General features: G+C 55.4%; 11 non-coding genes across 11 annotated transcripts; all 11 read left to right on the plus strand.

Moving 5' to 3' along the window:
• Nucleotides 1-461: 461 nt before the first annotated feature.
• LOC141174231 (U1 spliceosomal RNA) lies at nt 462-625 on the plus strand. Its single transcript, XR_012252824.1, has one exon. It is a non-coding gene; the product is annotated as a U1 spliceosomal RNA (small nuclear RNA).
• A 915-nt stretch (nt 626-1,540) lies between these two features.
• On the plus strand, nt 1,541-1,704 carry LOC141174205 (U1 spliceosomal RNA). Its single transcript, XR_012252817.1, has one exon. It is a non-coding gene; the product is annotated as a U1 spliceosomal RNA (small nuclear RNA).
• Nucleotides 1,705-2,619: 915 nt separating this feature from the next.
• Nucleotides 2,620-2,783, plus strand: LOC141174504 (U1 spliceosomal RNA). Its single transcript, XR_012252897.1, has one exon. It is a non-coding gene; the product is annotated as a U1 spliceosomal RNA (small nuclear RNA).
• Nucleotides 2,784-8,583: 5,800 nt separating this feature from the next.
• Nucleotides 8,584-8,743, plus strand: LOC141174587 (U1 spliceosomal RNA). Its single transcript, XR_012252915.1, has one exon. It is a non-coding gene; the product is annotated as a U1 spliceosomal RNA (small nuclear RNA).
• A 911-nt stretch (nt 8,744-9,654) lies between these two features.
• LOC141174508 (U1 spliceosomal RNA) lies at nt 9,655-9,818 on the plus strand. Its single transcript, XR_012252899.1, has one exon. It is a non-coding gene; the product is annotated as a U1 spliceosomal RNA (small nuclear RNA).
• Nucleotides 9,819-10,733: 915 nt separating this feature from the next.
• Nucleotides 10,734-10,897, plus strand: LOC141174225 (U1 spliceosomal RNA). Its single transcript, XR_012252822.1, has one exon. It is a non-coding gene; the product is annotated as a U1 spliceosomal RNA (small nuclear RNA).
• Nucleotides 10,898-11,808: 911 nt separating this feature from the next.
• Nucleotides 11,809-11,972, plus strand: LOC141174228 (U1 spliceosomal RNA). Its single transcript, XR_012252823.1, has one exon. It is a non-coding gene; the product is annotated as a U1 spliceosomal RNA (small nuclear RNA).
• A 915-nt stretch (nt 11,973-12,887) lies between these two features.
• LOC141174211 (U1 spliceosomal RNA) lies at nt 12,888-13,051 on the plus strand. Its single transcript, XR_012252818.1, has one exon. It is a non-coding gene; the product is annotated as a U1 spliceosomal RNA (small nuclear RNA).
• Nucleotides 13,052-13,966: 915 nt separating this feature from the next.
• Nucleotides 13,967-14,130, plus strand: LOC141174216 (U1 spliceosomal RNA). The gene has a single exon (XR_012252819.1). It is a non-coding gene; the product is annotated as a U1 spliceosomal RNA (small nuclear RNA).
• Nucleotides 14,131-15,045: 915 nt separating this feature from the next.
• LOC141174396 (U1 spliceosomal RNA) lies at nt 15,046-15,209 on the plus strand. The gene has a single exon (XR_012252873.1). It is a non-coding gene; the product is annotated as a U1 spliceosomal RNA (small nuclear RNA).
• A 915-nt stretch (nt 15,210-16,124) lies between these two features.
• On the plus strand, nt 16,125-16,288 carry LOC141174425 (U1 spliceosomal RNA). Its single transcript, XR_012252878.1, has one exon. It is a non-coding gene; the product is annotated as a U1 spliceosomal RNA (small nuclear RNA).
• The last annotated feature ends 9,981 nt before the right edge of the window (nt 16,289-26,269 follow it).

Raw genomic sequence — 26,269 nt, forward strand, 5'->3', positions numbered from 1 at the left:
GGAGTTGTGAGTGGCCCGCCGGTGCACAGCTGTCTGCCGTTCGGTCGGTCGACCCGAAGCAGCTGCTGGGCCTGCCCTTGAGCCTCCTCCACCGTGCGTCCTCCTGGCCGCAGCTGAGTGAGTCACGACAGGGTGCCAGCAGAGGGTGGCAGCTGCAGAGCTCTAGCTGCCTGCCTGTTCCCGGCCGCAGCGACGTAGTGCTTGGGAGCAGCCGCCCCTATATGCAAATGATCAGGCTGCTGCTGCTGTGCATCTTGGACGGTTTTCCGCTTGAGCTCGGCCTGCCCTCTGGGGGACGGACGGGGCGTCAGCTGCGCCTTGAGCGCCCGGCGTCACCCACTCGGGGAGCGTCCGTGCAGGCGCCGCCGGGCCACACCACCCCTTACTTTTGGTGCACGAGACTCCGCGATGCTGGGGGGCTGCGCCAGAGGGGCGCTCGTCGGCCCGGCGGGCTCCAACTCATACTTACCTGGCAGGGGAGATACCATGATCACTAAGGTGGTTCTCCCAGGGTGAGGCTCATCCATTGCACTCCGGGTGTGCTGATCCCTGCGATTTCCCCAAATGCGGGAAACTCGACTGCATAATTTGTGGTAGTGGGGGACTGCGTTCGCGCTTTCCCCTGATTTCCTCCGGTCAATGACAGAACAGTGCTTTGGGAATGATGAGAAGCTCGGAGAGGTGGATGTGGCCTTTGGCTCCCCCTTGTGGGCCTACGCCGCCACCTTCTCCCTGCCCTGGCTAAGAAGGGACGAGTTGCTTGCTTTTTTGTTGGCTTGGGGCCTTTTGCCTTTGCTTTGTGCTTTGTTTGTTGGACTTGGCGCCCCCTGCCTGCTGCTGGGGATTGATCTGCTCGTTTGCATCTCATTCACTTGGTGACGACATGGCTCCCTCTGCTCTTCTGCAGGTGTCGGGACTAGCGCCCCAACATGCTGGATTTGCAGCGAACCAAAGGCATGCTTTGGAGCACACGAGGCAACGCCGTGTTCCAGGGAGAGCGCGAGCGGCCGAAAGCCTCCTCCTGCGCAGGCACGCTCAAGGGTGGCCACTTGCAGCGTCCCCATCTCGCGGCCGGAGCTGGAGTTGTGAGTGGCCCGCCGGTGCACAGCTGTCTGCCGTTCGGTCGGTCGACCCGAAGCAGCTGCTGGGCCTGCCCTTGAGCCTCCTCCACCGTGCGTCCTCCTGGCCGCAGCTGAGTGAGTCACGACAGGGTGCCAGCAGTGGGTGGCAGCTGCAGAGCTCTAGCTGCCTGCCTGTTCCCGGCCGCAGCGACGTAGTGCTTGGGAGCAGCCGCCCCTATATGCAAATGATCAGGCTGCTGCTGCTGTGCATCTTGGACGGTTTTCCGCTTGAGCTCGGCCTGCCCTCTGGGGGACGGACGGGGCGTCAGCTGCGCCTTGAGCGCCCGGCGTCACCCACTCGGGGAGCGTCCGTGCAGGCGCCGCCGGGCCACACCACCCCTTACTTTTGGTGCACGAGACTCCGCGATGCTGGGGGGCTGCGCCAGAGGGGCGCTCGTCGGCCCGGCGGGCTCCTACTCATACTTACCTGGCAGGGGAGATACCATGATCACTAAGGTGGTTCTCCCAGGGTGAGGCTCATCCATTGCACTCCGGGTGTGCTGACCCCTGCGATTTCCCCAAATGCGGGAAACTCGACTGCATAATTTGTGGTAGTGGGGGACTGCGTTCGCGCTTTCCCCTGATTTCCTCCGGTCAATGACAGTACAGTGCTTTGGGAATGATGAGAAGCTCGGAGAGGTGGACGTGGCCTTTGGCTCCCCCTTGTGGGCCTACGCCGCCACCTTCTCCCTGCCCTGGCTAAGAAGGGACGAGTTGCTTGCTTTTTTGTTGGCTTGGGGCCTTTTGCCTTTGCTTTGTGCTTTGTTTGTTGGACTTGGCGCCCCCTGCCTGCTGCTGGGGATTGATCTGCTCGTTTGCATCTCATTCACTTGGTGACGACATGGCTCCCTCTGCTCTTCTGCAGGTGTCGGGACTAGCGCCCCAACATGCTGGATTTGCAGCGAACCAAAGGCATGCTTTGGAGCACACGAGGCAACGCCGTGTTCCAGGGAGAGCGCGAGCGGCCGAAAGCCTCCTCCTGCGCAGGCACGCTCAAGGGTGGCCACTTGCAGCGTCCCCATCTCGCGGCCGGAGCTGGAGTTGTGAGTGGCCCGCCGGTGCACAGCTGTCTGCCGTTCGGTCGGTCGACCCGAAGCAGCTGCTGGGCCTGCCCTTGAGCCTCCTCCACCGTGCGTCCTCCTGGCCGCAGCTGAGTGAGTCACGACAGGGTGCCAGCAGAGGGTGGCAGCTGCAGAGCTCTAGCTGCCTGCCTGTTCCCGGCCGCAGCGACGTAGTGCTTGGGAGCAGCCGCCCCTATATGCAAATGATCAGGCTGCTGCTGCTGTGCATCTTGGACGGTTTCCCGCTTGAGCTCGGCCTGCCCTCTGGGGGACGGACGGGGCGTCAGCTGCGCCTTGAGCGCCCGGCGTCACCCACTCGGGGAGCGTCCGTGCAGGCGCCGCCGGGCCACACCACCCCTTACTTTTGGTGCACGAGACTCCGCGATGCTGGGGGGCTGCGCCAGAGGGGCGCTCGTCGGCCCGGCGGGCTCCAACTCATACTTACCTGGCAGGGGAGATACCATGATCACTAAGGTGGTTCTCCCAGGGTGAGGCTCATCCATTGCACTCCGGGTGTGCTGACCCCTGCGATTTCCCCAAATGCGGGAAACTCGACTGCATAATTTGTGGTAGTGGGCGACTGCGTTCGCGCTTTCCCCTGATTTCCTCCGGTCAATGACAGAACAGTGCTTTGGGAATGATGAGAAGCTCGGAGAGGTGGACGTGGCCTTTGGCTCCCCCTTGTGGGCCTACGCCGCCACCTTCTCCCTGCCCTGGCTAAGAAGGGACGAGTTGCTTGCTTTTTTGTTGGCTTGGGGCCTTTTGCCTTTGCTTTGTGCTTTGTTTGTTGGACTTGGCGCCCCCTGCCTGCTGCTGGGGATTGATCTGCTCGTTTGCATCTCATTCACTTGGTGACGACATGGCTCCCTCTGCTCTTCTGCAGGTGTCGGGACTAGCGCCCCAACATGCTGGATTTGCAGCGAACCAAAGGCATGCTTTGGAGCACACGAGGCAACGCCGTGTTCCAGGGAGAGCGCGAGCGGCCGAAAGCCTCCTCCTGCGCAGGCACGCTCAAGGGTGGCCACTTGCAGCGTCCCCATCTCGCGGCCGGAGCTGGAGTTGTGAGTGGCCCGCCGGTGCACAGCTGTCTGCCGTTCGGTCGACCCGAAGCAGCTGCTGGGCCTGCCCTTGAGCCTCCTCCACCGTGCGTCCTCCTGGCCGCAGCTGAGTGAGTCACGACAGGGTGCCAGCAGTGGGTGGCAGCTGCAGAGCTCTAGCTGCCTGCCTGTTCCCGGCCGCAGCGACGTAGTGCTTGGGAGCAGCCGCCCCTATATGCAAATGATCAGGCTGCTGCTGCTGTGCATCTTGGACGGTTTTCCGCTTGAGCTCGGCCTGCCCTCTGGGGGACGGACGGGGCGTCAGCTGCGCCTTGAGCGCCCGGCGTCACCCACTCGGGGAGCGTCCGTGCAGGCGCCGCCGGGCCACACCACCCCTTACTTTTGGTGCACGAGACTCCGCGATGCTGGGGGGCTGCGCCAGAGGGGCGCTCGTCGGCCCGGCGGGCTCCAACTCATACTTACCTGGCAGGGGAGATACCTTTCTCGGCCTGCAGCCCAGTGTGGGGTTCTATAGCCTCCGCTGGGTGGAGGGTTTGTAGTTTCCTTTTAAAGGAAACAACGGTTTTTGCTTTCTGTGGTCGTCGGACCGACAGTTTTTCTTTTTGACGAGATGTTTGCCAGTGGTTCAAGATTCCGTTCAGGCATCAGGAACACCGTTCGTCTGCAAGTGGACACAGCTGACCTTGAGAGAAACAACATTCTTTACATTGGACATACCATCATTGAAGAATTGGCAGGTATTTTTCTTGATCAACTTTATTGTGTGCAAGAGGCAAAGAAAACAGGCCAGTATGATGTGACCTTTAATGAGGAAGGCACTTGTTTGCTGTTTTTTGAATGCCTTCGAAAAAACTGTTCCAATTCCGTTTTAAAGAACATTTGCTTCTACCCTTTGTTTGAACTAGAGGATAAGGTGCTGTTTGTTCATGTATATAACCCCTTTACACCGGTGTCTGTAATTCAGACCTTTTTGTCAAACTATTGTGTGTATGTGAAGGGTGGCATGCAACAGACCAGTGCCTTGAACGTATTTAATGGCACGTACAAGTTCATGGTGAAGTTGAAGCCAGATTCCACATGCATTGGTGGTGTGAAGCACCCCCCAGCCAATTTTTCTGTGGCTGGTCATAGAGGGTATTTGTGGTACCAGGGCCAGCCAACCTTTTGTAGGAATTGCCATGTCTTCGGCCACCTTAAGGAGGCTTGTCCTAATCTTAAAGTTTGTAGACTCTGCAAGAAACCTGGCCATGAAGCCGGAGGTTGCCCTATGCCGAGGGCCTGTGACATGTGTGGAGATACTGGGCATGTCTACAGGAACTGCCCAGTGGCAAAAAAGAAGGCAGAGGAATTTCAGGAACAAGAGAGGCAGAGAAGAATGGCGGCTGAGCTTGCTTACCAAAAAAAGCATGAGGAGGCTAGGAGGATATTGGAGCAGGAGGCTGTGCAGGAGCAGAGTGAAAGTCTGGTTGCTGAGAAAAGTGAGGTACAGGAGGAGGTGGAATCAATTGCGGATCCACTCAGCCCAGTAACTGATGAGTCCCTAGTAATTGATGAGTGGTCATCACCTGGGGCAAGTTCCTCTGTTGATACCGAGGAAAGAGATGGGAATTCCTTTCGTCCCTTTCGGAAAGCAGCAAAAAAGCAAAAAATTGAGACTTTGGAGTCGCCGTTTGTGGAGACAAAGAACAGGTTTAAGACGCTATTTGAGGAAGGGATGGATATTGGGTCTGGCGGCGAAACTCCTCCCGCCCCCCCGTGACTTGTGTCCTTATCCTCCTTAGGGTTGTTGTATAAGTAGGGTAGCATGTCCTTTGTGATCGCATCATCAAATGTCCGTGTGTTTTCAAGCAGAAACAGAAGGGCTGCAATTTTGGAAGAACTTGCAGGGGCATGTGTAGATATTATATGTCTACAAGAATGTGGGTTAAATAATGAAATTAGGAAAGAAGAATGGAGACATGGACCAGCAGTGTGGTCAATGTCATCTTTAAATAGAAATGATGGTGTGGGCATTTTGTTTAAAAACAAAAATATTGAAATATGTAGTTATATGGTGATAGAGGCTGGCAGGTGTATAATGGTGGTGGTGAAAATGAAAGGGTTAAAGTTTCGCGTGATAAATGTGTATGCATCAACTAAGAGGAATGAGAGAATAGAACTGTTTGAGAAAATTAAGTTGTATTTGCCTGGGAGGGATCCGGTTGTCTGGGTGGGGGACTTTAATTGTGTGATTGATGGTGATAGTGTGGATGCTTCTGGGAATGTTCTTAAATCAATGCTCCTGGATTTTAAACTGCAAGATCTGGCAAAACAAGGTGGAGTAAACCCGCCACCTGAAACATATCATTCTGAGTGTGGAAGGTATAGTTCAAGGATTGACATGTGTTTTGTATCGAAAGGTTTGGTTGGTAAGAAATTTATTCAAAATAAGGTGATGTATTCGGACCATGAGTGTGTGAAATGTGAATTGGTTTTGGATGAGAATTGTGTGAGTGGGAGAGGTATATGGAAATTAAATGTGAGTTTGTTGGAAGATAAGGGATTGTATAATATGTATGTAAGAAAATATAGAGAATGGTGTGATAAGAAAAGGGTGTTTGACAGTGTGTTGGAGTGGTGGGATTGGATTAAAAAGCAAACGTGTATGTTTTTTAGGAAGGAAGGGTATAAACGGGCTGCTAGAAAGAGGAGAAAGTATGAATGGCTGAATAAGAGGTTAGTATTTCTAAAAAATTTGAAAAAAAATGGTTGGAAGGTGGATGTGGAAATTGAAGGAGCAAAGAAGAAGTGTAGTGAATGTTTGATTGGAAGAGGCAAAGAAATAATATATCAGGCCAAAATGGACAAGCTTGAAAAGGATGAAAAATGTTCTAGATTTTTTTTCAAAAAGGTGGTGGGACGAAGGGTGGAATTTGTGAGAGCAAATGATAAGGATGGAAGAGTTGTGAAAGGGAAAGATGTGTTGGGTGTGGTGGAAGATTTTTATAAGGATTTGTATGCAGGGAAAAAATGTGATAGAGACCTTGAGGATGATTTGTTTGCATGTATTGAGAGAAAAGTGTTGGAGAATGATTTGCCTGAACTGATGAAGGACTTAAATGAGGAAGAGGTGAAGCGTGTGATGGTTAGTATGGCTTTAAACAAGACTCCAGGTGAGGATGGTTTGCCGGCTGAGTTTTTTAGAAGCATGTGGGATATTATAGGGCGTGATTTAGTTGAAGTGTATAAGTTTATGTGGGAAAATAGTAAAACGGCTGAAAGTATGAAAAGTGGTGTGGTTGTTTTAATTCATAAGAATGGTGATGAGAAAGAGGTCAAAAATTGGAGGCCAATTACACTTTTAAATGTGGACTATAAGATCTTTGCAAAATTAGTTGCAAATAGGATGAGAGAGGTGATAAATCAAGTGATTGGCGAAGAGCAAGTGTGTGGTGTACCTGGAAGGAGGATAAGTGAGAACTTGTGTTTGTTAAGAGATGTACTGTGGGATAGTATGGATAGAAAGCAAGATGTGAGTATACTGTCAATTGATTTTGAAAAGGCGTTTGATAGAGTGTCACATGGTTTTTTGTTCAGAGTGTTAGTAAAAATGGGATTCCCTGGTGATTTTGTGAATGTGATAAGGATGTTGTATAAAGATGCATATAGTAAGTTTCTGATAAATGGATGGCTCAGTGAAGAAGTGAGGGTGTGCTCAGGTGTGAGGCAAGGTTGCCCACTGTCACCTATTGTGTTCATTTGTGTAATGGAACCTTTATTGGAGTTGATTAGGAGAGATAAATGTATGAGGGGTGTAAAAGTGCCTGGAAGTGGTGGAAAAGAGGTGAAAGTATTAGCATATATGGATGATGTATGCGTGGTTTGTGAGTCAGTGTGTGCGTTAAGAAGGGCAAAATTGTTAGTCTCCTTATTTTGTGGGGCATCCGCTTTTAGGGTAAATTGGGGTAAAAGTGTGTGGAAGTGTTTTGGTGATGTGACAATACATGAAGACTTGGGTATTGAGAGAGTATATGGTGCGGTGAAAGTGCTAGGTGTGAAATTGGATGAAAGTTTAGACGGGAGAGAAAGTTGGGAGGATGTGGGTAAGAGAGTGATGAGAAAGTTAAATTTTTGGAAATTGAGAGAGCTGTCTTTTGTGGGTAAGATTTTAATAATTAAAAGTGTGATTTTGCCTATATTATTATACGTTGCGTTAGTATTTCCCCCTGGATATTTGGTTCTGAGAAGACTGAATAGGATCTTGTTTGTTTTTTTCTGGGGAACAAAAATGGAGAGAGTGAAAAGGGAGATAGTGATGAAAGATTGGAGGAATGGAGGGATGAATTTTCCAAATGTTGAGTTGTATTTGGGTGTTAATGTTCTTTTTGTAGCTAAAAGAGTGCTGGGAGGTGAATGGAAATTTGCATGTATGTTGAGGTTTTTGGGTGGAAATATGTTATGTAGATTAGGATGGACTGATAGGGATTTGAGGAGACCGTGTGCATTTGTGTGTCCTAAGTGGTATTGTTTCATTGAAAATTTTGTGAAAAAGTTTGATCTAGAGAGTGTGGGGAATGAAGTCTGGAAAAATAAGAAGAGCGTGATAAATTTTATTTGTGAGAAAGAGCTACAATGCAATATTAATATGGTGAATAGTAAGGATGTTGGGAAAGTGTGGAAAAGTATGAAGACGGATGGAATAACTAATAGACAGAGAGAGATTGGATGGCAGAGTATGCATGGGGCACTACCAGTTAGGGAATTTTACAAAAATCGCGGTATAAGAAGAAGTGATGTATGTCCTAGAGACATGTGTCAGGGAAGTGAGAGTATTGTCCATCTGTTCTGGAATTGTAGAGTGGCTCGAGATGTGTGGAAGGGAATGGGTCCGTTATTTAAAGAGTTAATTGGTTTAAATAACTTGTCTTTTGGGTTGGTAATGTTTGGATTGGGTGCAGTGAGTATGAAAAGTGAAAGGATTTTATTTATTATGCTAGCTGTCATTAAAGAAGTATTGTGGGATGTCAGGAATCTGTATGTATTTAAAAAGAAAACTGTGACTGTGGATGGATGTCTGAGGATGATATTGGATAAATTGTATACTGTGTATTTGTTGGAGGAAAATGAGGCTGAAGGTGTGTGGAAGTTCTTGAAATGGAGGCATGTGGTAAAGGTGTAGGACTGGGGAATAGTGTAGGTTTAATGGGTGATGGGTTAAATATTGTAAGTAATGTTTTGTTTTTGTTTTTTTTATTTGTACGAAATAAATTAGCCTGATGATGATGTCGGATGAAACTATTTCAGAATGCTAAGTATGCTGAAATTAAGTATGAATTAGTAACAAAGTTTTACTAGTTTTTTTTAATCCAAATCTGAAGGTTTTAAAAAAAAAAAAAAAAGGTTCTCCCAGGGTGAGGCTCATCCATTGCACTCCGGGTGTGCTGACCCCTGCGATTTCCCCAAATGCGGGAAACTCGACTGCATAATTTGTGGTAGTGGGGGACTGCGTTCGCGCTTTCCCCTGATTTCCTCCGGTCAATGACAGAACAGTGCTTTGGGAATGATGAGAAGCTCGGAGAGGTGGACGTGGCCTTTGGCTCCCCCTTGTGAGCCTACGCCGCCACCTTCTCCCTGCCCTGGCTAAGAAGGGACGAGTTGCTTGCTTCTTTGTTGGCTTGGGGCCTTTTGCCTTTGCTTTGTGCTTTGTTTGTTGGACTTGGCGCCCCCTGCCTGCTGCTGGGGATTGATCTGCTCGTTTGCATCTCATTCACTTGGTGACGACATGGCTCCCTCTGCTCTTCTGCAGGTGTCGGGACTAGCGCCCCAACATGCTGGATTTGCAGCGAACCAAAGGCATGCTTTGGAGCACACGAGGCAACGCCGTGTTCCAGGGAGAGCGCGAGCGGCCGAAAGCCTCCTCCTGCGCAGGCACGCTCAAGGGTGGCCACTTGCAGCGTCCCCATCTCGCGGCCGGAGCTAAAGTTGTGAGTGGCCCGCCGGTGCACAGCTGTCTGCCGTTCGGTCGGTCGACCCGAAGCAGCTGCTGGGCCTGCCCTTGAGCCTCCTCCACCGTGCGTCCTCCTGGCCGGAGCTGAGTCACGACAGGGTGCCAGCAGAGGGTGGCAGCTGCAGAGCTCTAGCTGCCTGCCTGTTCCCGGCCGCAGCGACGTAGTGCTTGGGAGCAGCCGCCCCTATATGCAAATGATCAGGCTGCTGCTGCTGTGCATCTTGGACGGTTTTCCGCTTGAGCTCGGCCTGCCCTCTGGGGGACGGACGGGGCGTCAGCTGCGCCTTGAGCGCCCGGCGTCACCCACTCGGGGAGCGTCCGTGCAGGCGCCGCCGGGCCACACCACCCCTTACTTTTGGTGCACGAGACTCCGCGATGCTGGGGGGCTGCGCCAGAGGGGCGCTCGTCGGCCCGGCGGGCTCCAACTCATACTTACCTGGCAGGGGAGATACCATGATCACTAAGGTGGTTCTCCCAGGGTGAGGCTCATCCATTGCACTCCGGGTGTGCTGACCCCTGCGATTTCCCCAAATGCGGGAAACTCGACTGCATAATTTGTGGTAGTGGGCGACTGCGTTCGCGCTTTCCCCTGATTTCCTCCGGTCAATGACAGAACAGTGCTTTGGGAATGATGAGAAGCTCGGAGAGGTGGACGTGGCCTTTGGCTCCCCCTTGTGGGCCTACGCCGCCACCTTCTCCCTGCCCTGGCTAAGAAGGGACGAGTTGCTTGCTTTTTTGTTGGCTTGGGGCCTTTTGCCTTTGCTTTGTGCTTTGTTTGTTGGACTTGGCGCCCCCTGCCTGCTGCTGGGGATTGATCTGCTCGTTTGCATCTCATTCACTTGGTGACGACATGGCTCCCTCTGCTCTTCTGCAGGTGTCGGGACTAGCGCCCCAACATGCTGGATTTGCAGCGAACCAAAGGCATGCTTTGGAGCACACGAGGCAACGCCGTGTTCCAGGGAGAGCGCGAGCGGCCGAAAGCCTCCTCCTGCGCAGGCACGCTCAAGGGTGGCCACTTGCAGCGTCCCCATCTCGCGGCCGGAGCTGGAGTTGTGAGTGGCCCGCCGGTGCACAGCTGTCTGCCGTTCGGTCGGTCGACCCGAAGCAGCTGCTGGGCCTGCCCTTGAGCCTCCTCCACCGTGCGTCCTCCTGGCCGCAGCTGAGTGAGTCACGACAGGGTGCCAGCAGAGGGTGGCAGCTGCAGAGCTCTAGCTGCCTGCCTGTTCCCGGCCGCAGCGACGTAGTGCTTGGGAGCAGCCGCCCCTATATGCAAATGATCAGGCTGCTGCTGCTGTGCATCTTGGACGGTTTTCCGCTTGAGCTCGGCCTGCCCTCTGGGGGACGGACGGGGCGTCAGCTGCGCCTTGAGCGCCCGGCGTCACCCACTCGGGGAGCGTCCGTGCAGGCGCCGCCGGGCCACACCACCCCTTACTTTTGGTGCACGAGACTCCGCGATGCTGGGGGGCTGCGCCAGAGGGGCGCTCGTCGGCCCGGCGGGCTCCAACTCATACTTACCTGGCAGGGGAGATACCATGATCACTAAGGTGGTTCTCCCAGGGTGAGGCTCATCCATTGCACTCCGGGTGTGCTGACCCCTGCGATTTCCCCAAATGCGGGAAACTCGACTGCATAATTTGTGGTAGTGGGGGATTGCGTTCGCGCTTTCCCCTGATTTCCTCCGGTCAATGACAGAACAGTGCTTTGGGAATGATGAGAAGCTCGGAGAGGTGGACGTGGCCTTTGGCTCCCCCTTGTGGGCCTACGCCGCCACCTTCTCCCTGCCCTGGCTAAGAAGGGACGAGTTGCTTGCTTCTTTGTTGGCTTGGGGCCTTTTGCCTTTGCTTTGTGCTTTGTTTGTTGGACTTGGCGCCCCCTGCCTGCTGCTGGGGATTGATCTGCTCGTTTGCATCTCATTCACTTGGTGACGACATGGCTCCCTCTGCTCTTCTGCAGGTGTCGGGACTAGCGCCCCAACATGCTGGATTTGCAGCGAACCAAAGGCATGCTTTGGAGCACACGAGGCAACGCCGTGTTCCAGGGAGAGCGCGAGCGGCCGAAAGCCTCCTCCTGCGCAGGCACGCTCAAGGGTGGCCACTTGCAGCGTCCCCATCTCGCGGCCGGAGCTGGAGTTGTGAGTGGCCCGCCGGTGCACAGCTGTCTGCCGTTCGGTCGGTCGACCCGAAGCAGCTGCTGGGCCTGCCCTTGAGCCTCCTCCACCGTGCGTCCTCCTGGCCGCAGCTGAGTCACGACAGGGTGCCAGCAGAGGGTGGCAGCTGCAGAGCTCTAGCTGCCTGCCTGTTCCCGGCCGCAGCGACGTAGTGCTTGGGAGCAGCCGCCCCTATATGCAAATGATCAGGCTGCTGCTGCTGTGCATCTTGGACGGTTTTCCGCTTGAGCTCGGCCTGCCCTCTGGGGGACGGACGGGGCGTCAGCTGCGCCTTGAGCGCCCGGCGTCACCCACTCGGGGAGCGTCCGTGCAGGCGCCGCCGGGCCACACCACCCCTTACTTTTGGTGCACGAGACTCCGCGATGCTGGGGGGCTGCGCCAGAGGGGCGCTCGTCGGCCCGGCGGGCTCCAACTCATACTTACCTGGCAGGGGAGATACCATGATCACTAAGGTGGTTCTCCCAGGGTGAGGCTCATCCATTGCACTCCGGGTGTGCTGACCCCTGCGATTTCCCCAAATGCGGGAAACTCGACTGCATAATTTGTGCTAGTGGGGGACTGCGTTCGCGCTTTCCCCTGATTTCCTCCCGTCAATGACAGAACAGTGCTTTGGGAATGATGAGAAGCTCGGAGAGGTGGACGTGGCCTTTGGCTCCCCCTTGTGGGCCTACGCCGCCACCTTCTCCCTGCCCTGGCTAAGAAGGGACGAGTTGCTTGCTTTTTTGTTGGCTTGGGGCCTTTTGCCTTTGCTTTGTGCTTTGTTTGTTGGACTTGGCGCCCCCTGCCTGCTGCTGGGGATTGATCTGCTCGTTTGCATCTCATTCACTTGGTGACGACATGGCTCCCTCTGCTCTTCTGCAGGTGTCGGGACTAGCGCCCCAACATGCTGGATTTGCAGCGAACCAAAGGCATGCTTTGGAGCACACGAGGCAACGCCGTGTTCCAGGGAGAGCGCGAGCGGCCGAAAGCCTCCTCCTGCGCAGGCACGCTCAAGGGTGGCCACTTGCAGCGTCCCCATCTCGCGGCCGGAGCTGGAGTTGTGAGTGGCCCGCCGGTGCACAGCTGTCTGCCGTTCGGTCGGTCGACCCGAAGCAGCTGCTGGGCCTGCCCTTGAGCCTCCTCCACCGTGCGTCCTCCTGGCCGCAGCTGAGTGAGTCACGACAGGGTGCCAGCAGTGGGTGGCAGCTGCAGAGCTCTAGCTGCCTGCCTGTTCCCGGCCGCAGCGACGTAGTGCTTGGGAGCAGCCGCCCCTATATGCAAATGATCAGGCTGCTGCTGCTGTGCATCTTGGACGGTTTTCCGCTTGAGCTCGGCCTGCCCTCTGGGGGACGGACGGGGCGTCAGCTGCGCCTTGAGCGCCCGGCGTCACCCACTCGGGGAGCGTCCGTGCAGGCGCCGCCGGGCCACACCACCCCTTACTTTTGGTGCACGAGACTCCGCGATGCTGGGGGGCTGCGCCAGAGGGGCGCTCGTCGGCCCGGCGGGCTCCTACTCATACTTACCTGGCAGGGGAGATACCATGATCACTAAGGTGGTTCTCCCAGGGTGAGGCTCATCCATTGCACTCCGGGTGTGCTGACCCCTGCGATTTCCCCAAATGCGGGAAACTCGACTGCATAATTTGTGGTAGTGGGGGACTGCGTTCGCGCTTTCCCCTGATTTCCTCCGGTCAATGACAGAACAGTGCTTTGGGAATGATGAGAAGCTCGGAGAGGTGGACGTGGCCTTTGGCTCCCCCTTGTGGGCCTACGCCGCCACCTTCTCCCTGCCCTGGCTAAGAAGGGACGAGTTGCTTGCTTCTTTGTTGGCTTGGGGCCTTTTGCCTTTGCTTTGTGCTTTGTTTGTTGGACTTGGCGCCCCCTGCCTGCTGCTGGGGATTGATCTGCTCGTTTGCATCTCATTCACTTGGTGACGACATGGCTCCCTCTGCTCTTCTGCAGGTGTCGGGACTAGCGCCCCAACATGCTGGATTTGCAGCGAACCAAAGGCATGCTTTGGAGCACACGAGGCAACGCCGTGTTCCAGGGAGAGCGCGAGCGGCCGAAAGCCTCCTCCTGCGCAGGCACGCTCAAGGGTGGCCACTTGCAGCGTCCCCATCTCGCGGCCGGAGCTGGAGTTGTGAGTGGCCCGCCGGTGCACAGCTGTCTGCCGTTCGGTCGGTCGACCCGAAGCAGCTGCTGGGCCTGCCCTTGAGCCTCCTCCACCGTGCGTCCTCCTGGCCGCAGCTGAGTGAGTCACGACAGGGTGCCAGCAGAGGGTGGCAGCTGCAGAGCTCTAGCTGCCTGCCTGTTCCCGGCCGCAGCGACGTAGTGCTTGGGAGCAGCCGCCCCTATATGCAAATGATCAGGCTGCTGCTGCTGTGCATCTTGGACGGTTTTCCGCTTGAGCTCGGCCTGCCCTCTGGGGGACGGACGGGGCGTCAGCTGCGCCTTGAGCGCCCGGCGTCACCCACTCGGGGAGCGTCCGTGCAGGCGCCGCCGGGCCACACCACCCCTTACTTTTGGTGCACGAGACTCCGCGATGCTGGGGGGCTGCGCCAGAGGGGCGCTCGTCGGCCCGGCGGGCTCCAACTCATACTTACCTGGCAGGGGAGATACCATGATCACTAAGGTGGTTCTCCCAGGGTGAGGCTCATCCATTGCACTCCGGGTGTGCTGACCCCTGCGATTTCCCCAAATGCGGGAAACTCGACTGCATAATTTGTGGTAGTGGGGGACTGCGTTCGCGCTTTCCCCTGATTTCCTCCGGTCAATGACAGAACAGTGCTTTGGGAATGATGAGAAGCTCGGAGAGGTGGATGTGGCCTTTGGCTCCCCCTTGTGGGCCTACGCCGCCACCTTCTCCCTGCCCTGGCTAAGAATGGACGAGTTGCTTGCTTTTTTGTTGGCTTGGGGCCTTTTGCCTTTGCTTTGTGCTTTGTTTGTTGGACTTGGCGCCCCCTGCCTGCTGCTGGGGATTGATCTGCTCGTTTGCATCTCATTCACTTGGTGACGACATGGCTCCCTCTGCTCTTCTGCAGGTGTCGGGACTAGCGCCCCAACATGCTGGATTTGCAGCGAACCAAAGGCATGCTTTGGAGCACACGAGGCAACGCCGTGTTCCAGGGAGAGCGCGAGCGGCCGAAAGCCTCCTCCTGCGCAGGCACGCTCAAGGGTGGCCACTTGCAGCGTCCCCATCTCGCGGCCGGAGCTGGAGTTGTGAGTGGCCCGCCGGTGCACAGCTGTCTGCCGTTCGGTCGGTCGACCCGAAGCAGCTGCTGGGCCTGCCCTTGAGCCTCCTCCACCGTGCGTCCTCCTGGCCGCAGCTGAGTGAGTCACGACAGGGTGCCAGCAGTGGGTGGCAGCTGCAGAGCTCTAGCTGCCTGCCTGTTCCCGGCCGCAGCGACGTAGTGCTTGGGAGCAGCCGCCCCTATATGCAAATGATCAGGCTGCTGCTGCTGTGCATCTTGGACGGTTTTCCGCTTGAGCTCGGCCTGCCCTCTGGGGGACGGACGGGGCGTCAGCTGCGCCTTGAGCGCCCGGCGTCACCCACTCGGGGAGCGTCCGTGCAGGCGCCGCCGGGCCACACCACCCCTTACTTTTGGTGCACGAGACTCCGCGATGCTGGGGGGCTGCGCCAGAGGGGCGCTCGTCGGCCCGGCGGGCTCCTACTCATACTTACCTGGCAGGGGAGATACCATGATCACTAAGGTGGTTCTCCCAGGGTGAGGCTCATCCATTGCACTCCGGGTGTGCTGACCCCTGCGATTTCCCCAAATGCGGGAAACTCGACTGCATAATTTGTGGTAGTGGGAGACTGCGTTCGCGCTTTCCCCTGATTTCCTCCGGTCAATGACAGAACAGTGCTTTGGGAATGATGAGAAGCTCAGAGAGGTGGACGTGGCCTTTGGCTCCCCCTTGTGGGCCTACGCCGCCACCTTCTCCCTGCCCTGGCTAAGAAGGGCCGAGTTGCTTGCTTCTTTGTTGGCTTGGGGCCTTTTGCCTTTGCTTTGTGCTTTGTTTGTTGGACTTGGCGCCCCCTGCCTGCTGCTGGGGATTGATCTGCTCGTTTGCATCTCATTCACTTGGTGACGACATGGCTCCCTCTGCTCTTCTGCAGGTGTCGGGACTAGCGCCCCAACATGCTGGATTTGCAGCGAACCAAAGGCATGCTTTGGAGCACACGAGGCAACGCCGTGTTCCAGGGAGAGCGCGAGCGGCCGAAAGCCTCCTCCTGCGCAGGCACGCTCAAGGGTGGCCACTTGCAGCGTCCCCATCTCGCGGCCGGAGCTGGAGTTGTGAGTGGCCCGCCGGTGCACAGCTGTCTGCCGTTCGGTCGGTCGACCCGAAGCAGCTGCTGGGCCTGCCCTTGAGCCTCCTCCACCGTGCGTCCTCCTGGCCGCAGCTGAGTGAGTCACGACAGGGTGCCAGCAGAGGGTGGCAGCTGCAGAGCTCTAGCTGCCTGCCTGTTCCCGGCCGCAGCGACGTAGTGCTTGGGAGCAGCCGCCCCTATATGCAAATGATCAGGCTGCTGCTGCTGTGCATCTTGGACGGTTTCCCGCTTGAGCTCGGCCTGCCCTCTGGGGGACGGACGGGGCGTCAGCTGCGCCTTGAGCGCCCGGCGTCACCCACTCGGGGAGCGTCCGTGCAGGCGCCGCCGGGCCACACCACCCCTTACTTTTGGTGCACGAGACTCCGCGATGCTGGGGGGCTGCGCCAGAGGGGCGCTCGTCGGCCCGGCGGGCTCCAACTCATACTTACCTGGCAGGGGAGATACCATGATCACTAAGGTGGTTCTCCCAGGGTGAGGCTCATCCATTGCACTTCGGGTGTGCTGACCCCTGCGATTTCCCCAAATGCGGGAAACTCGACTGCATAATTTGTGGTAGTGGGCGACTGCGTTCGCGCTTTCCCCTGATTTCCTCCGGTCAATGACAGAACAGTGCTTTGGGAATGATGAGAAGCTCGGAGAGGTGGACGTGGCCTTTGGCTCCCCCTTGTGGGCCTACGCCGCCACCTTCTCCCTGCCCTGGCTAAGAAGGGACGAGTTGCTTGCTTCTTTGTTGGCTTGGGGCCTTTTGCCTTTGCTTTGTGCTTTGTTTGTTGGACTTGGCGCCCCCTGCCTGCTGCTGGGGATTGATCTGCTCGTTTGCATCTCATTCACTTGGTGACGACATGGCTCCCTCTGCTCTTCTGCAGGTGTCGGGACTAGCGCCCCAACATGCTGGATTTGCAGCGAACCAAAGGCATGCTTTGGAGCACACGAGGCAACGCCGTGTTCCAGGGAGAGCGCGAGCGGCCGAAAGCCTCCTCCTGCGCAGGCACGCTCAAGGGTGGCCACTTGCAGCGTCCCCATCTCGCGGCCGGAGCTGGAGTTGTGAGTGGCCCGCCGGTGCACAGCTGTCTGCCGTTCGGTCGGTCGACCCGAAGCAGCTGCTGGGCCTGCCCTTGAGCCTCCTCCACCGTGCGTCATCCTGGCCGCAGCTGAGTGAGTCACGACAGGGTGCCAGCAGAGGGTGGCAGCTGCAGAGCTCTAGCTGCCTGCCTGTTCCCGGCCGCAGCGACGTGGTGCTTGGGAGCAGCCGCCCCTATATGCAAATGATCAGGCTGCTGCTGTGCATCTTGGACGGTTTTCCGCTTGAGCTCGGCCTGCCCTCTGGGGGACGGACGGGGCGTCAGCTGCACCTTGAGCGCCCGGCGTCACCCACTCGGGGAGCGTCCGTGCAGGCGCCGCCGAGCCACACCACCCCTTACTTTTGGTGCACGAGACTCCGCGATGCTGGGGGGCTGCGCCAGAGGGGCGCTCGTCGGCCCGGCGGGCTCCAACTCATACTTACCTGGCAGGGGAGATACCATGATCACTAAGGTGGTTCTCCCAGGGTGAGGCTCATCCGCTTGACTTCCATTCGCTTGGCTTGAGGTCCTTAGCCCGGGAAATGCGCACCTGACAAGGTGAAATTGGAAAAATAGATTTTTAGACGTTACGTGTAACAGTAATCTTACTCCGGAAGTTGTTGGGTGACTTCGAGGCCAAAAAAATGGTGTATCATCAAAAAATTTTCTACGCTACGAAACCCACGCCAAAGATTGGAAAATCATCAAAAAAGGTCAAAAAATGTTAAATGCATCCGATCTGCAAACCAAAGATGTTCATTCGTCCTTATTTTCAAGCCGATCGATTTGGTACCCTACTCGGGCGTTTGCCGAAAAAGGGGGCGTGTTGACAAAATCGGAAAGGCGTCGGCCATTTTGTTTAGCCAGATTTCGGATGAAATAGCTCCATATCCTTTCACGGTAGCAATGAGTTTTTTACACCTTGCTTAGGACTACTGACAGATCTTGCTTGCAAAAACTCGTGTTGCTGGGACGAACGGTTCCTGCGAAAATAATTTTTAAAGTGCACAATTTTTCATTCTGCAGGCCTTTTCTTTTATTTGAAAAATTAATATCTTCAAAACCAAAAATCCAAAATCTACAAAATTCGGCATTCCTTTAGGGGACTCCACTCTGAACAATCGCTGAAAATATTGAAGCTCTAGACAAAACGTAGCCTCCGGAAATCGTTTTTAATTCCGCACGTTTTTTCACTAGGCCACTTTTTTATAACATTTAAAAATTAATATCTTCAAAACCGAACATCGAAAATCCATAAAATTTGGCAACCATTTAGGGGCTTCCATTCTGAACAATCCCTAAAAATTTTGAAGCTCTAGACAAAACGTAGCCTCCGAAAATAATTTTTAATTTTGCACATTTTTTCACTATTCCTCTTTTTTTTTCACATTTAAAAAATAATATCTTCAAAACTAAACATTATAAATACGTCCTCGTGGCTCTGTAGCTCACCCAGGGAGCACTCTTGGCTCTTTGCCTCACCATGGCAGCCCTCTTGGCTCTTTGCTTCACCATGGCAGCCCTCTTGACTCTGTGGCTCACCCAGGGAGCTCTGTTGCCCACCCAGGGAGCCCTATTGGCTCTGCGGCTGACCCAGGGAGCCCTATTGGCTCTGCGGCTGACCCAGGGAGCCCTCTTGGCTCTGCGGCTGACCCAGGGAGCCCTCTTGACTCTGCGGCTGACCCAGGGAGCCCTCTTGGCTCTGCGGCTGACCCAGGGAGCCCTCTTGGCTCTGCGGCTGACCCAGGGAGCCCTCTTGGCTCTGCGGCTGACCCAGGGAGCCCTCTTGGCTCTGCGGCTGACCCAGGGAGCCCTCTTGGCTCTGCGGCTGACCCAGGGAGCCCTCTTGGCTCTGGGGCTCACCCAGGGAGCCCTCTTGGCTCTGGGGCTCACCCAGGGAGCCCTCTTGGCTCTGGGGCTCACCCAGGGAGCCCTCTTGGCTCTGGGGCTCACCCATGGCATGTATGGCCTCCTCAGACCCAATCCTGGTATGCATGGACCCCTCAGAACCAATCCTGGTATGCATGGACCCCTCAGAACCAATCCTGGTATGCATGGACCCCTCAGAACCAATCCTGGTATGCATGGACCCCTCAGAACCAATCCTGGTATGCATGGACCCCTCAGAACCAATCCTGGTAAGCATGCACATCCTAGGCCCAATCCTGTTATGCATGGCCCCTTCAGACTCAATCCTGGCATACATGGCCTCCATAGATCCATTCCTGGTATGCATGGGGCTCTCAGGCCCAATTCTAGCATGCATGGCCCCCACAGACTCAATACTGATATGCATGGCCCCCTCCGACCCAATCCTGGTATTCACGGCCTTCGCAGACAAAATCCTGGCATACTTGGCCCCCTTAGATCAAATCCTGGCATGCATGGCCCCCTCAGACCTAATCCTTGCATGCAAGACCCCCGCAGAACAAATCCTGGCATGCATTGCCCCTGTAGACCCAATCCTGCAATGCATGGCCTCCTCGGTCCCAATTCTGGCAATCATGGCCCTCTCAGACCCAATCCTGGTATGCATGGACCCCTCAGAACCAATCTTGGGAAGCATGCACCTCCTAGGTCCAATCCTGGTATGCATGGCCCCTTCAGACCCAATCCTGATATGTATGGCCCCCTCAGACCCAATACTGATATACATTCACCTAACAGACCCAATCCTGGTATGCATGGTTCCCTCAGACCCAATTCTGGCAGGCTCGGCCCCCTCAGACCCGATCCTGGCATGCATGGCCCCCTCAGAACCAATCCTGGCATACATTGACCCCGTTAAACCATATCCTGGAATGTATGGCCTCCTCAGCCCCAATCCTGGCAATCATGACCCTCTCAGACCCAATCCTGCTATGCATGGACCCCTCAGAACCAATCCTGGCAAGCAAGCACGTCCTAGGCCCATTCCTGGTATGCATAGCCCCTTCAGACCCAATCCTGGCATACAAGGCATCCTCAGATCCAATCCTGTTATGTATGGCGCCCTCAGACCCAATTCAGGCATGCATGGCCCCTCAGATAAAATCCTGGCATGCATGGACCCCTCAGACCAAATACTGGTATGCAAGCACCTCCTCGACCCAATCCTGGCCCGCATGGCCCCCTCAGGTGCAATCCTGGCCCGCATGGCCCCCTCAGGTGCAATCCTGGCCCGCATGGCCCCCTCAGGTGCAATCCTGGCCCGCATGGCCCCCTCAGGTGCAATCCTGGCCCGCATGGCCCCCTCAGGTGCAATCCTGGCCCGCATGGCCCCCTCAGGTCCAATCCTGGCATGCATGCCCCCTCAGACACAATTCTGGCATGATTGGCCCCCTCAGACACAATTCTGGCATGATTGGCCCCTCAGATCCAATCCTGGCATGCATGGCCCCCTCAGACCCAATCCTGGCAAGCATGCACCTCCTAGGCCCAATACTGGTATGCATGGACCTCTCAGAACCAATCCTGGTAAGCATGCACCTCCTAGGCCAAATCCTGGTATGCATGGCCCCTTAAGACCCAATTCTGGCATACATGGCCTCCTCAGATCCAATCCTGGCATGCATGGCTCCCTCAGACCCAATCCTTGCATGCATGGCCCCCTCACACCCAATCCTGGCATGCATGGTCCCCTCACACCCAATCCTGGTAAGCATGCACATCCTAGGCCCAATCCTGGTATGCATGGCCCCTTCAAAACCAATTCTGGCATACATGGCCTCCTCAGACCCAATCCTGGCAATCTTGGCTCTCTCAGACCCAATAGTGGTATGCATGGACCTCTCAGAACCAATCCTGGTAAGCATGCACCTCCTAGGACAAATCCTGGTATGCATGGCCCCTTAAGACCTAATCCTGGCATACATGGCCTCCTCAGATCCAATTCTGGTATGCATGGCTCCCTCAGACCCAATCCTGGCATGCATGGCCCCTTCAGTACCAATTCTGGTATGTATGACCATCTTAGACCCAATTCTGGCATGCATGGCCCCCTCAGACAAAATCATGGCAATCATGGCCCTCTCAGACGCAATCCTGGTATGCATGGACCCCTCAGAACCAATCCTGGTTAGCATGCACCTCCTAGGCCCAATCCTGGTATGCATGGCCCCTTCAGACGCAATTCTGGCATACATGGCCTCCTCAGATCCAATCCTGGTATGCATGGGGCTCTCAGGCCCAATTCTGGCATGCATGGCCCTCACAGACTCAATACTGGTATGCATGGCCCCCTCAGACCCAATCCTGGTATTCACGGCCTTCTCAGACAATATCCTGGCATATATGGCCCCCTCAGACCTAATCCTTGCATGCAAGACCCCAGCAGACCCAATTCTGGTATGCATGGCCCCCTCAGACCCAATTCAGACATGCATGGCCCCCCTCAGATCCAATACTGGTATGCATGGCTCCTTCAGACCCAATCCTGGCATGCATGGCCCCTTCAGTACCAATCCTGGTACGCATCACCGTCTCAGACCGAATTCTGGCATGCATGGCCCCCTCAGACCAAATCATGGCATGCATGGCCCCCTTAGACCCAATTCTGGCATACATAGACTCCTCAGACCCAATCCTGGCAATCACGGCCCTCTCATGCCCAATCCTGTTATACATGGACCCCTCAGAACCAATCTTGGTAAGCATGCACCTCATAGGCCCAATCCTGGTATGCATGGCCCCTTCAGATCCAATCCTGGCATACATGGCCTCCTGAGATCCAATCCTGGTATGCATGGGCCTCTCAGGCCCAATTCTTTCATGCATGGCCCCCACAGACTCAATATTGTTATGCATTGACCCCTCAGACCCAATCCTGGTATTCATGGCCCCCTCAGATCAAATCCTGGCATACATGGCCCCCTCAGATCAAATCCTGGCATGTATTGCCCCCTCAGACCCAGTCATTGCATGCAAGACCACCGCCGAACCAATCCTGGCATGCATTGCCCCTGTAGACAAAATCCTGGAATGCACTACCCCTCAGACCCAATTCTGCCATGCATTGCCCCCTCAGAGCCAATTCAGGCATGCATGGCTCCCTCAGACCCAATTCTGGTATGCATGGCCCCCTCAGACAAAATCATGGCATGCATGGACTCCTCAGAACCAATCCTGGTAAGCATGCACCTCCTAGATCGAATGCTGGTATGTATGGCCCCTTCAGACCCAATCCTGATATGTATGGCCCCCTCAGACCCAATACTGATATATATTCACCTAACAGACTCAATCCTGGTATGCATGGCCCCTTCAGACCCAATTCTGGCATACATGGCCTCCTCAGATCCAATCCTGTTATGCATGGGCCTCTCAGGCCCAATTCTGGCATGCATGGCCCCCACAGACTCAATACTGGTATGCATGGCCCCCTCAGACCCAATCCTTGTATTCACGGCCTTCTCAGACAAAATCCTGGCATTCATGGCCCCCACAGATCAAATCCTGGCATGCATGGCCCCCTCAGACCTAATCCTTGCATGCAAGACCCCCGCAGAACAAATCCTGGCATGCATTGCCCCTGTAGACCCAATCCTGGAATGCATGGCCCCCTCAGACCCAATCCTGTTATGTATGGCCGCCTCAGAGCCAATCCAGGCATGCATGACCCACTCAGATCAATTACTAGTATGCATGACTCCCTCAGACCCAATTATTGCATGCACTTCCCCCTCAAACCCAATTCTGGCATGCATTGCCTCCTCAGTTCTAATCCTGGTATGCATGGATCCCTCAGACCCAATCCTGGCATGCATGGCCCCTTCAGTACCAATCCTGGTGTGCATGACCGTCTCAGACCCAATTCTGTTATGCATGGATCCCTCAGACAAAATCATGGCATGCATGGCCCCCTTAGACCCAATTCTGGCATGTATGGCCTCCTCAGACCCAAACCTGGCAATCATGGCCCTCTCAGACCCAATCCTGGTATGCATGGACCCCTCAGAACCAATCTAGGTAAGCTTGCACCTCCTAGGCCCAATCCTGGTATGCATGGCCCTTTCAGACCCATTCCTGGCATACATGGTCTCCTCAGATCCAATCCTGATATGCATGGGCCTCTCAGGCTCAATTCTGGCATGCATGGCCTCCAAAGACTCAAAACTGGTATGCATGGCCCCCTCAGACCCAATCCTGGTATTCACGGCCTTCTCAGACAAAATCCTGGCATGCATGGCCCCCTCAGACCAAATCATGGCATGCATGGCCCCCTTAGACCCAATTCTGGCATGCATAGACTCCTCAGACCCAATCCTGGCAATCACGGCCCTCTCATGCCCAATCCTGTTATACATGGACCCCTCAGAACCAATCTTGGCAAGCATGCACTTCCTAGGCCCAATCCTGGTATGCATGGCCCCTTCAGACCCAAAACTGGTATGTATGGCCCCCTCAGACCCAATCCTGGTATTCACGGCCTTCGCAGACAAAATCCTGGCATACATGGCCCCCGCAGATCAAATCCTAGCATGCACTGATCCCTCAGACCTAATCCTTGCATGCAAGACCCCCGCAGAACAAATCCTGGCATGCGTTGCCCCTGTAGACCCAATCCTGGAATGCATGGCCCCCTCAGACCCAATCCTGTTATGTATGGCCGCCTCAGAGCCAATCCAGGCATGCATGACCCACTCAGATTCATTCCTAGTATGCATGACTCCCTCAGACACAAATATGGCATGCACTTCCCCTACAAACCCAATTCTGGCATGCATTGCCCTCTCAGGTCTAATCCTGGTATGCATGGATCCCTCAGACAAAATCATGGCATGCATGGCCCCCTTAGACCCAATTCTGGCATGTATGGCCTCCTCAGACCCAATCCTGGCAATCATGGCCCTCTCAGACCCAATCCTGGTTTGCCTGGACCCCTCAGAACCAATCATCGTAGGCATGCACCTCATAGGCCCAATCCTGGTATGTATGGCCCCTTCAGACCCAATCCTGGCATACATGGCCTCCTGAGATCCAATCCTGGTATGCATGGGCCTCTCAGGCCCAATTCTTTCATGCATGGCCCCCACAGACTCAATATTGTTATGCATTGACCCCTCAGACCCAATCCTGGTATTCACGGCCTTCTCAGACAAAATTCTCGCATACATGGCCCCCTCAGATCTAATCCTGGCATGTATGGCCCCCTCAGACCCAATCATTGCATGCAACACCACCGCCGAACCAATCCTTGGATGCATTGCCCCTGTAGACCCAATCCTGGAATGCACTACCCCTCAGACCCAATTCTGCCATGCATTGCCCCCTCAGAGCCAATTCTGGCATGCATAGCTCCTTCAGACCCAATTCTGGCATGCATGGCCCCCTCAGACCCAATCCTGTTATGTATGGCACCCTCAGACCCAATCCTGGCATGCATTACCCCCTCAGATCCATTCCTGGTATGCTTGGCTCCCGCAGACCCAATTCTGGCATGCACTTCCCCCTCAGACCTAATTCTGGCTTGCATGGCCCCCTCAGACCCAATTCAGGCATGCATGGACCCTCAGACCCAATCATAGTAAGCATGGATCCCTCAGACCAAATCCTGGCATGCATGGCCCCTTCAGTACCAATCCTGGTAAGCATGACAGTCTCAGATCCAATTCAGGTATGCATGCCCCCCTCAGATCAAATCCTGGCATGCATGCCCCCCTCAGACCAAATCCTGGCATGCATGCCCCCCTCAGACCAAATGCTGGCATGCATGGCCCCCTCAGACCTAATCCTTGCATGTAAGACCCCCTCAGACCTAATTCAGGCATGTATTACCCCCTTACACCCAATTATGGCATGAATGCCCTCTTCAGACTCTATTCTGGCAATCATGGCCCTCTCAGACGCAATCCTGGTATGCATGGACCCCTCAGAACCAATCCTGGTAAGCATGCACCTCTTAGGCCCAATCCTGGTATGCATGGCCCCTTCAGACCCAATCCTGGCATACATGGCCTCCTCAGATCCAATCCTAGTATGCATGGGCCTCTCAGGCCCAATTCTGGCATGCATGGCCCCCACAGACTCAATACTGGTATGCATGGCCCCCTCAGAACCCAATCCTGGTATTCACGGCCTTCTCAGACAAAATCCTGGCATACAGGGACCCCTCAGACCCAATTCAGGCATGCATGGCCCGTCAGATCCAATCCTAGTATGCATGGCTCCCTCAGACCCAATTCTGGCATGCATGGCCCCCTCAGACAAAATCATGGCATAGATGGCCCCCTCAGACCCAATCCTGGCAATCATGGCCCTCTCAGACCCAATCCCGGTATGCATGGACCCCTCAGAACCAATCTTGGTAAGCATGCACTTCCTAGGCCCAATCCTGGTATGCATGGCCCATTCAGACCCAATTCTGGCATACATGGCCTTCTCAGACAAAATCCTGGCATAGATGCCCCCCTCAGATCAAATCCTGGCATGCATGGCCCCCTCAGACCAAATCATGGCATGCATGGCCCCCTTAGACCCAATTCTGGCATGCATAGACTCCTCAGACCCAATCCTGGCAATCACGGCCCTCTCATGCCCAATCCTGTTATACATGGACCCCTCAGAACCAATCTTGGTAAGCATGCACTTCCTAGGCCCAATCCTGGTATGCATGGCCCATTCAGACCCAATTCTGGCATACATGGCCTCCTCAGATCCAATCCTTGTATGCATGGGCCTCTCAGGCCCAATTCTGGCATGCATGGCCCCCTGTAGCGTCGGCGTCCCTGCCCTCTGCTAGGCAGGGACGCTGTTCCCCTCACCTCCCTGCTCCGAGCCCGGCGTCCTCCTCCCGCTCTGCTGGCAGCGCGCGCTCCTTCCCGGCCACTGTGCTTAGGGCGCGCGCGCGCTCCCTCCCTCTTAAAGGGGCCGCGCGCGCCGTCCTAAGGAGTCCCCGGCCAATGGCCGGAGGACTTCACCATATATAAGGCACCTCCTCCAAAATGGAGGTGCCCGAGCAATGTTGTTGCACTGTTCACTACTCTGCTTCAGCCCTCAGGTCCCGTTGCTAGTTACCTGCCTGATTCCTGCCAGAGTCCTGCCAGTTTGCTGTCTGTTTCCTGCCTGATATTCCTGCTACCTGCTTGCCAGCCTGAGGTCCGACGGTCCGCCTTCCTACTCCTGTCAGTCTGTCTATGGACCAGCTTGGCCGCTCACCTGGGAGCGCACATCTGCTAGCCTTCCTGGAGGCTCCGCCGTCACGTGCTGTGACCACCTGCTATTCCAGAGACTCCTGCCCGCTCACCTGGGAGCGCTCCTCCGCTACCTGCCTGCTAGCCTTCCTGGAGGCTCCGCCGTCACGTGCTGTGACCACCTGCTATTCCAGAGACTCCTGCCCGCTCACCTGGGAGCGCTCCTCCGCTACCTGCCTGCTTGCCTACCTGGAGGCTCCGCCGTCACGTGCTGTGACCACCTGCTATTCCAGAGACTCTTGCCCGCTCACCTGGGAGCGCTCATCTGCTACCTGTCTGTTGATCTTCCTGGAGGCTAAGCCGTCACATGCTGTGACCACCCGATTATCCAGAG

This window comes from Phyllobates terribilis, unplaced genomic scaffold (assembly GCF_046119375.1).
Source record: "Phyllobates terribilis strain yellow unplaced genomic scaffold, ASM4611937v1 Scaffold_1__5_contigs__length_1240528914, whole genome shotgun sequence".
NCBI lineage: Eukaryota > Metazoa > Chordata > Amphibia > Anura > Dendrobatidae > Phyllobates > Phyllobates terribilis.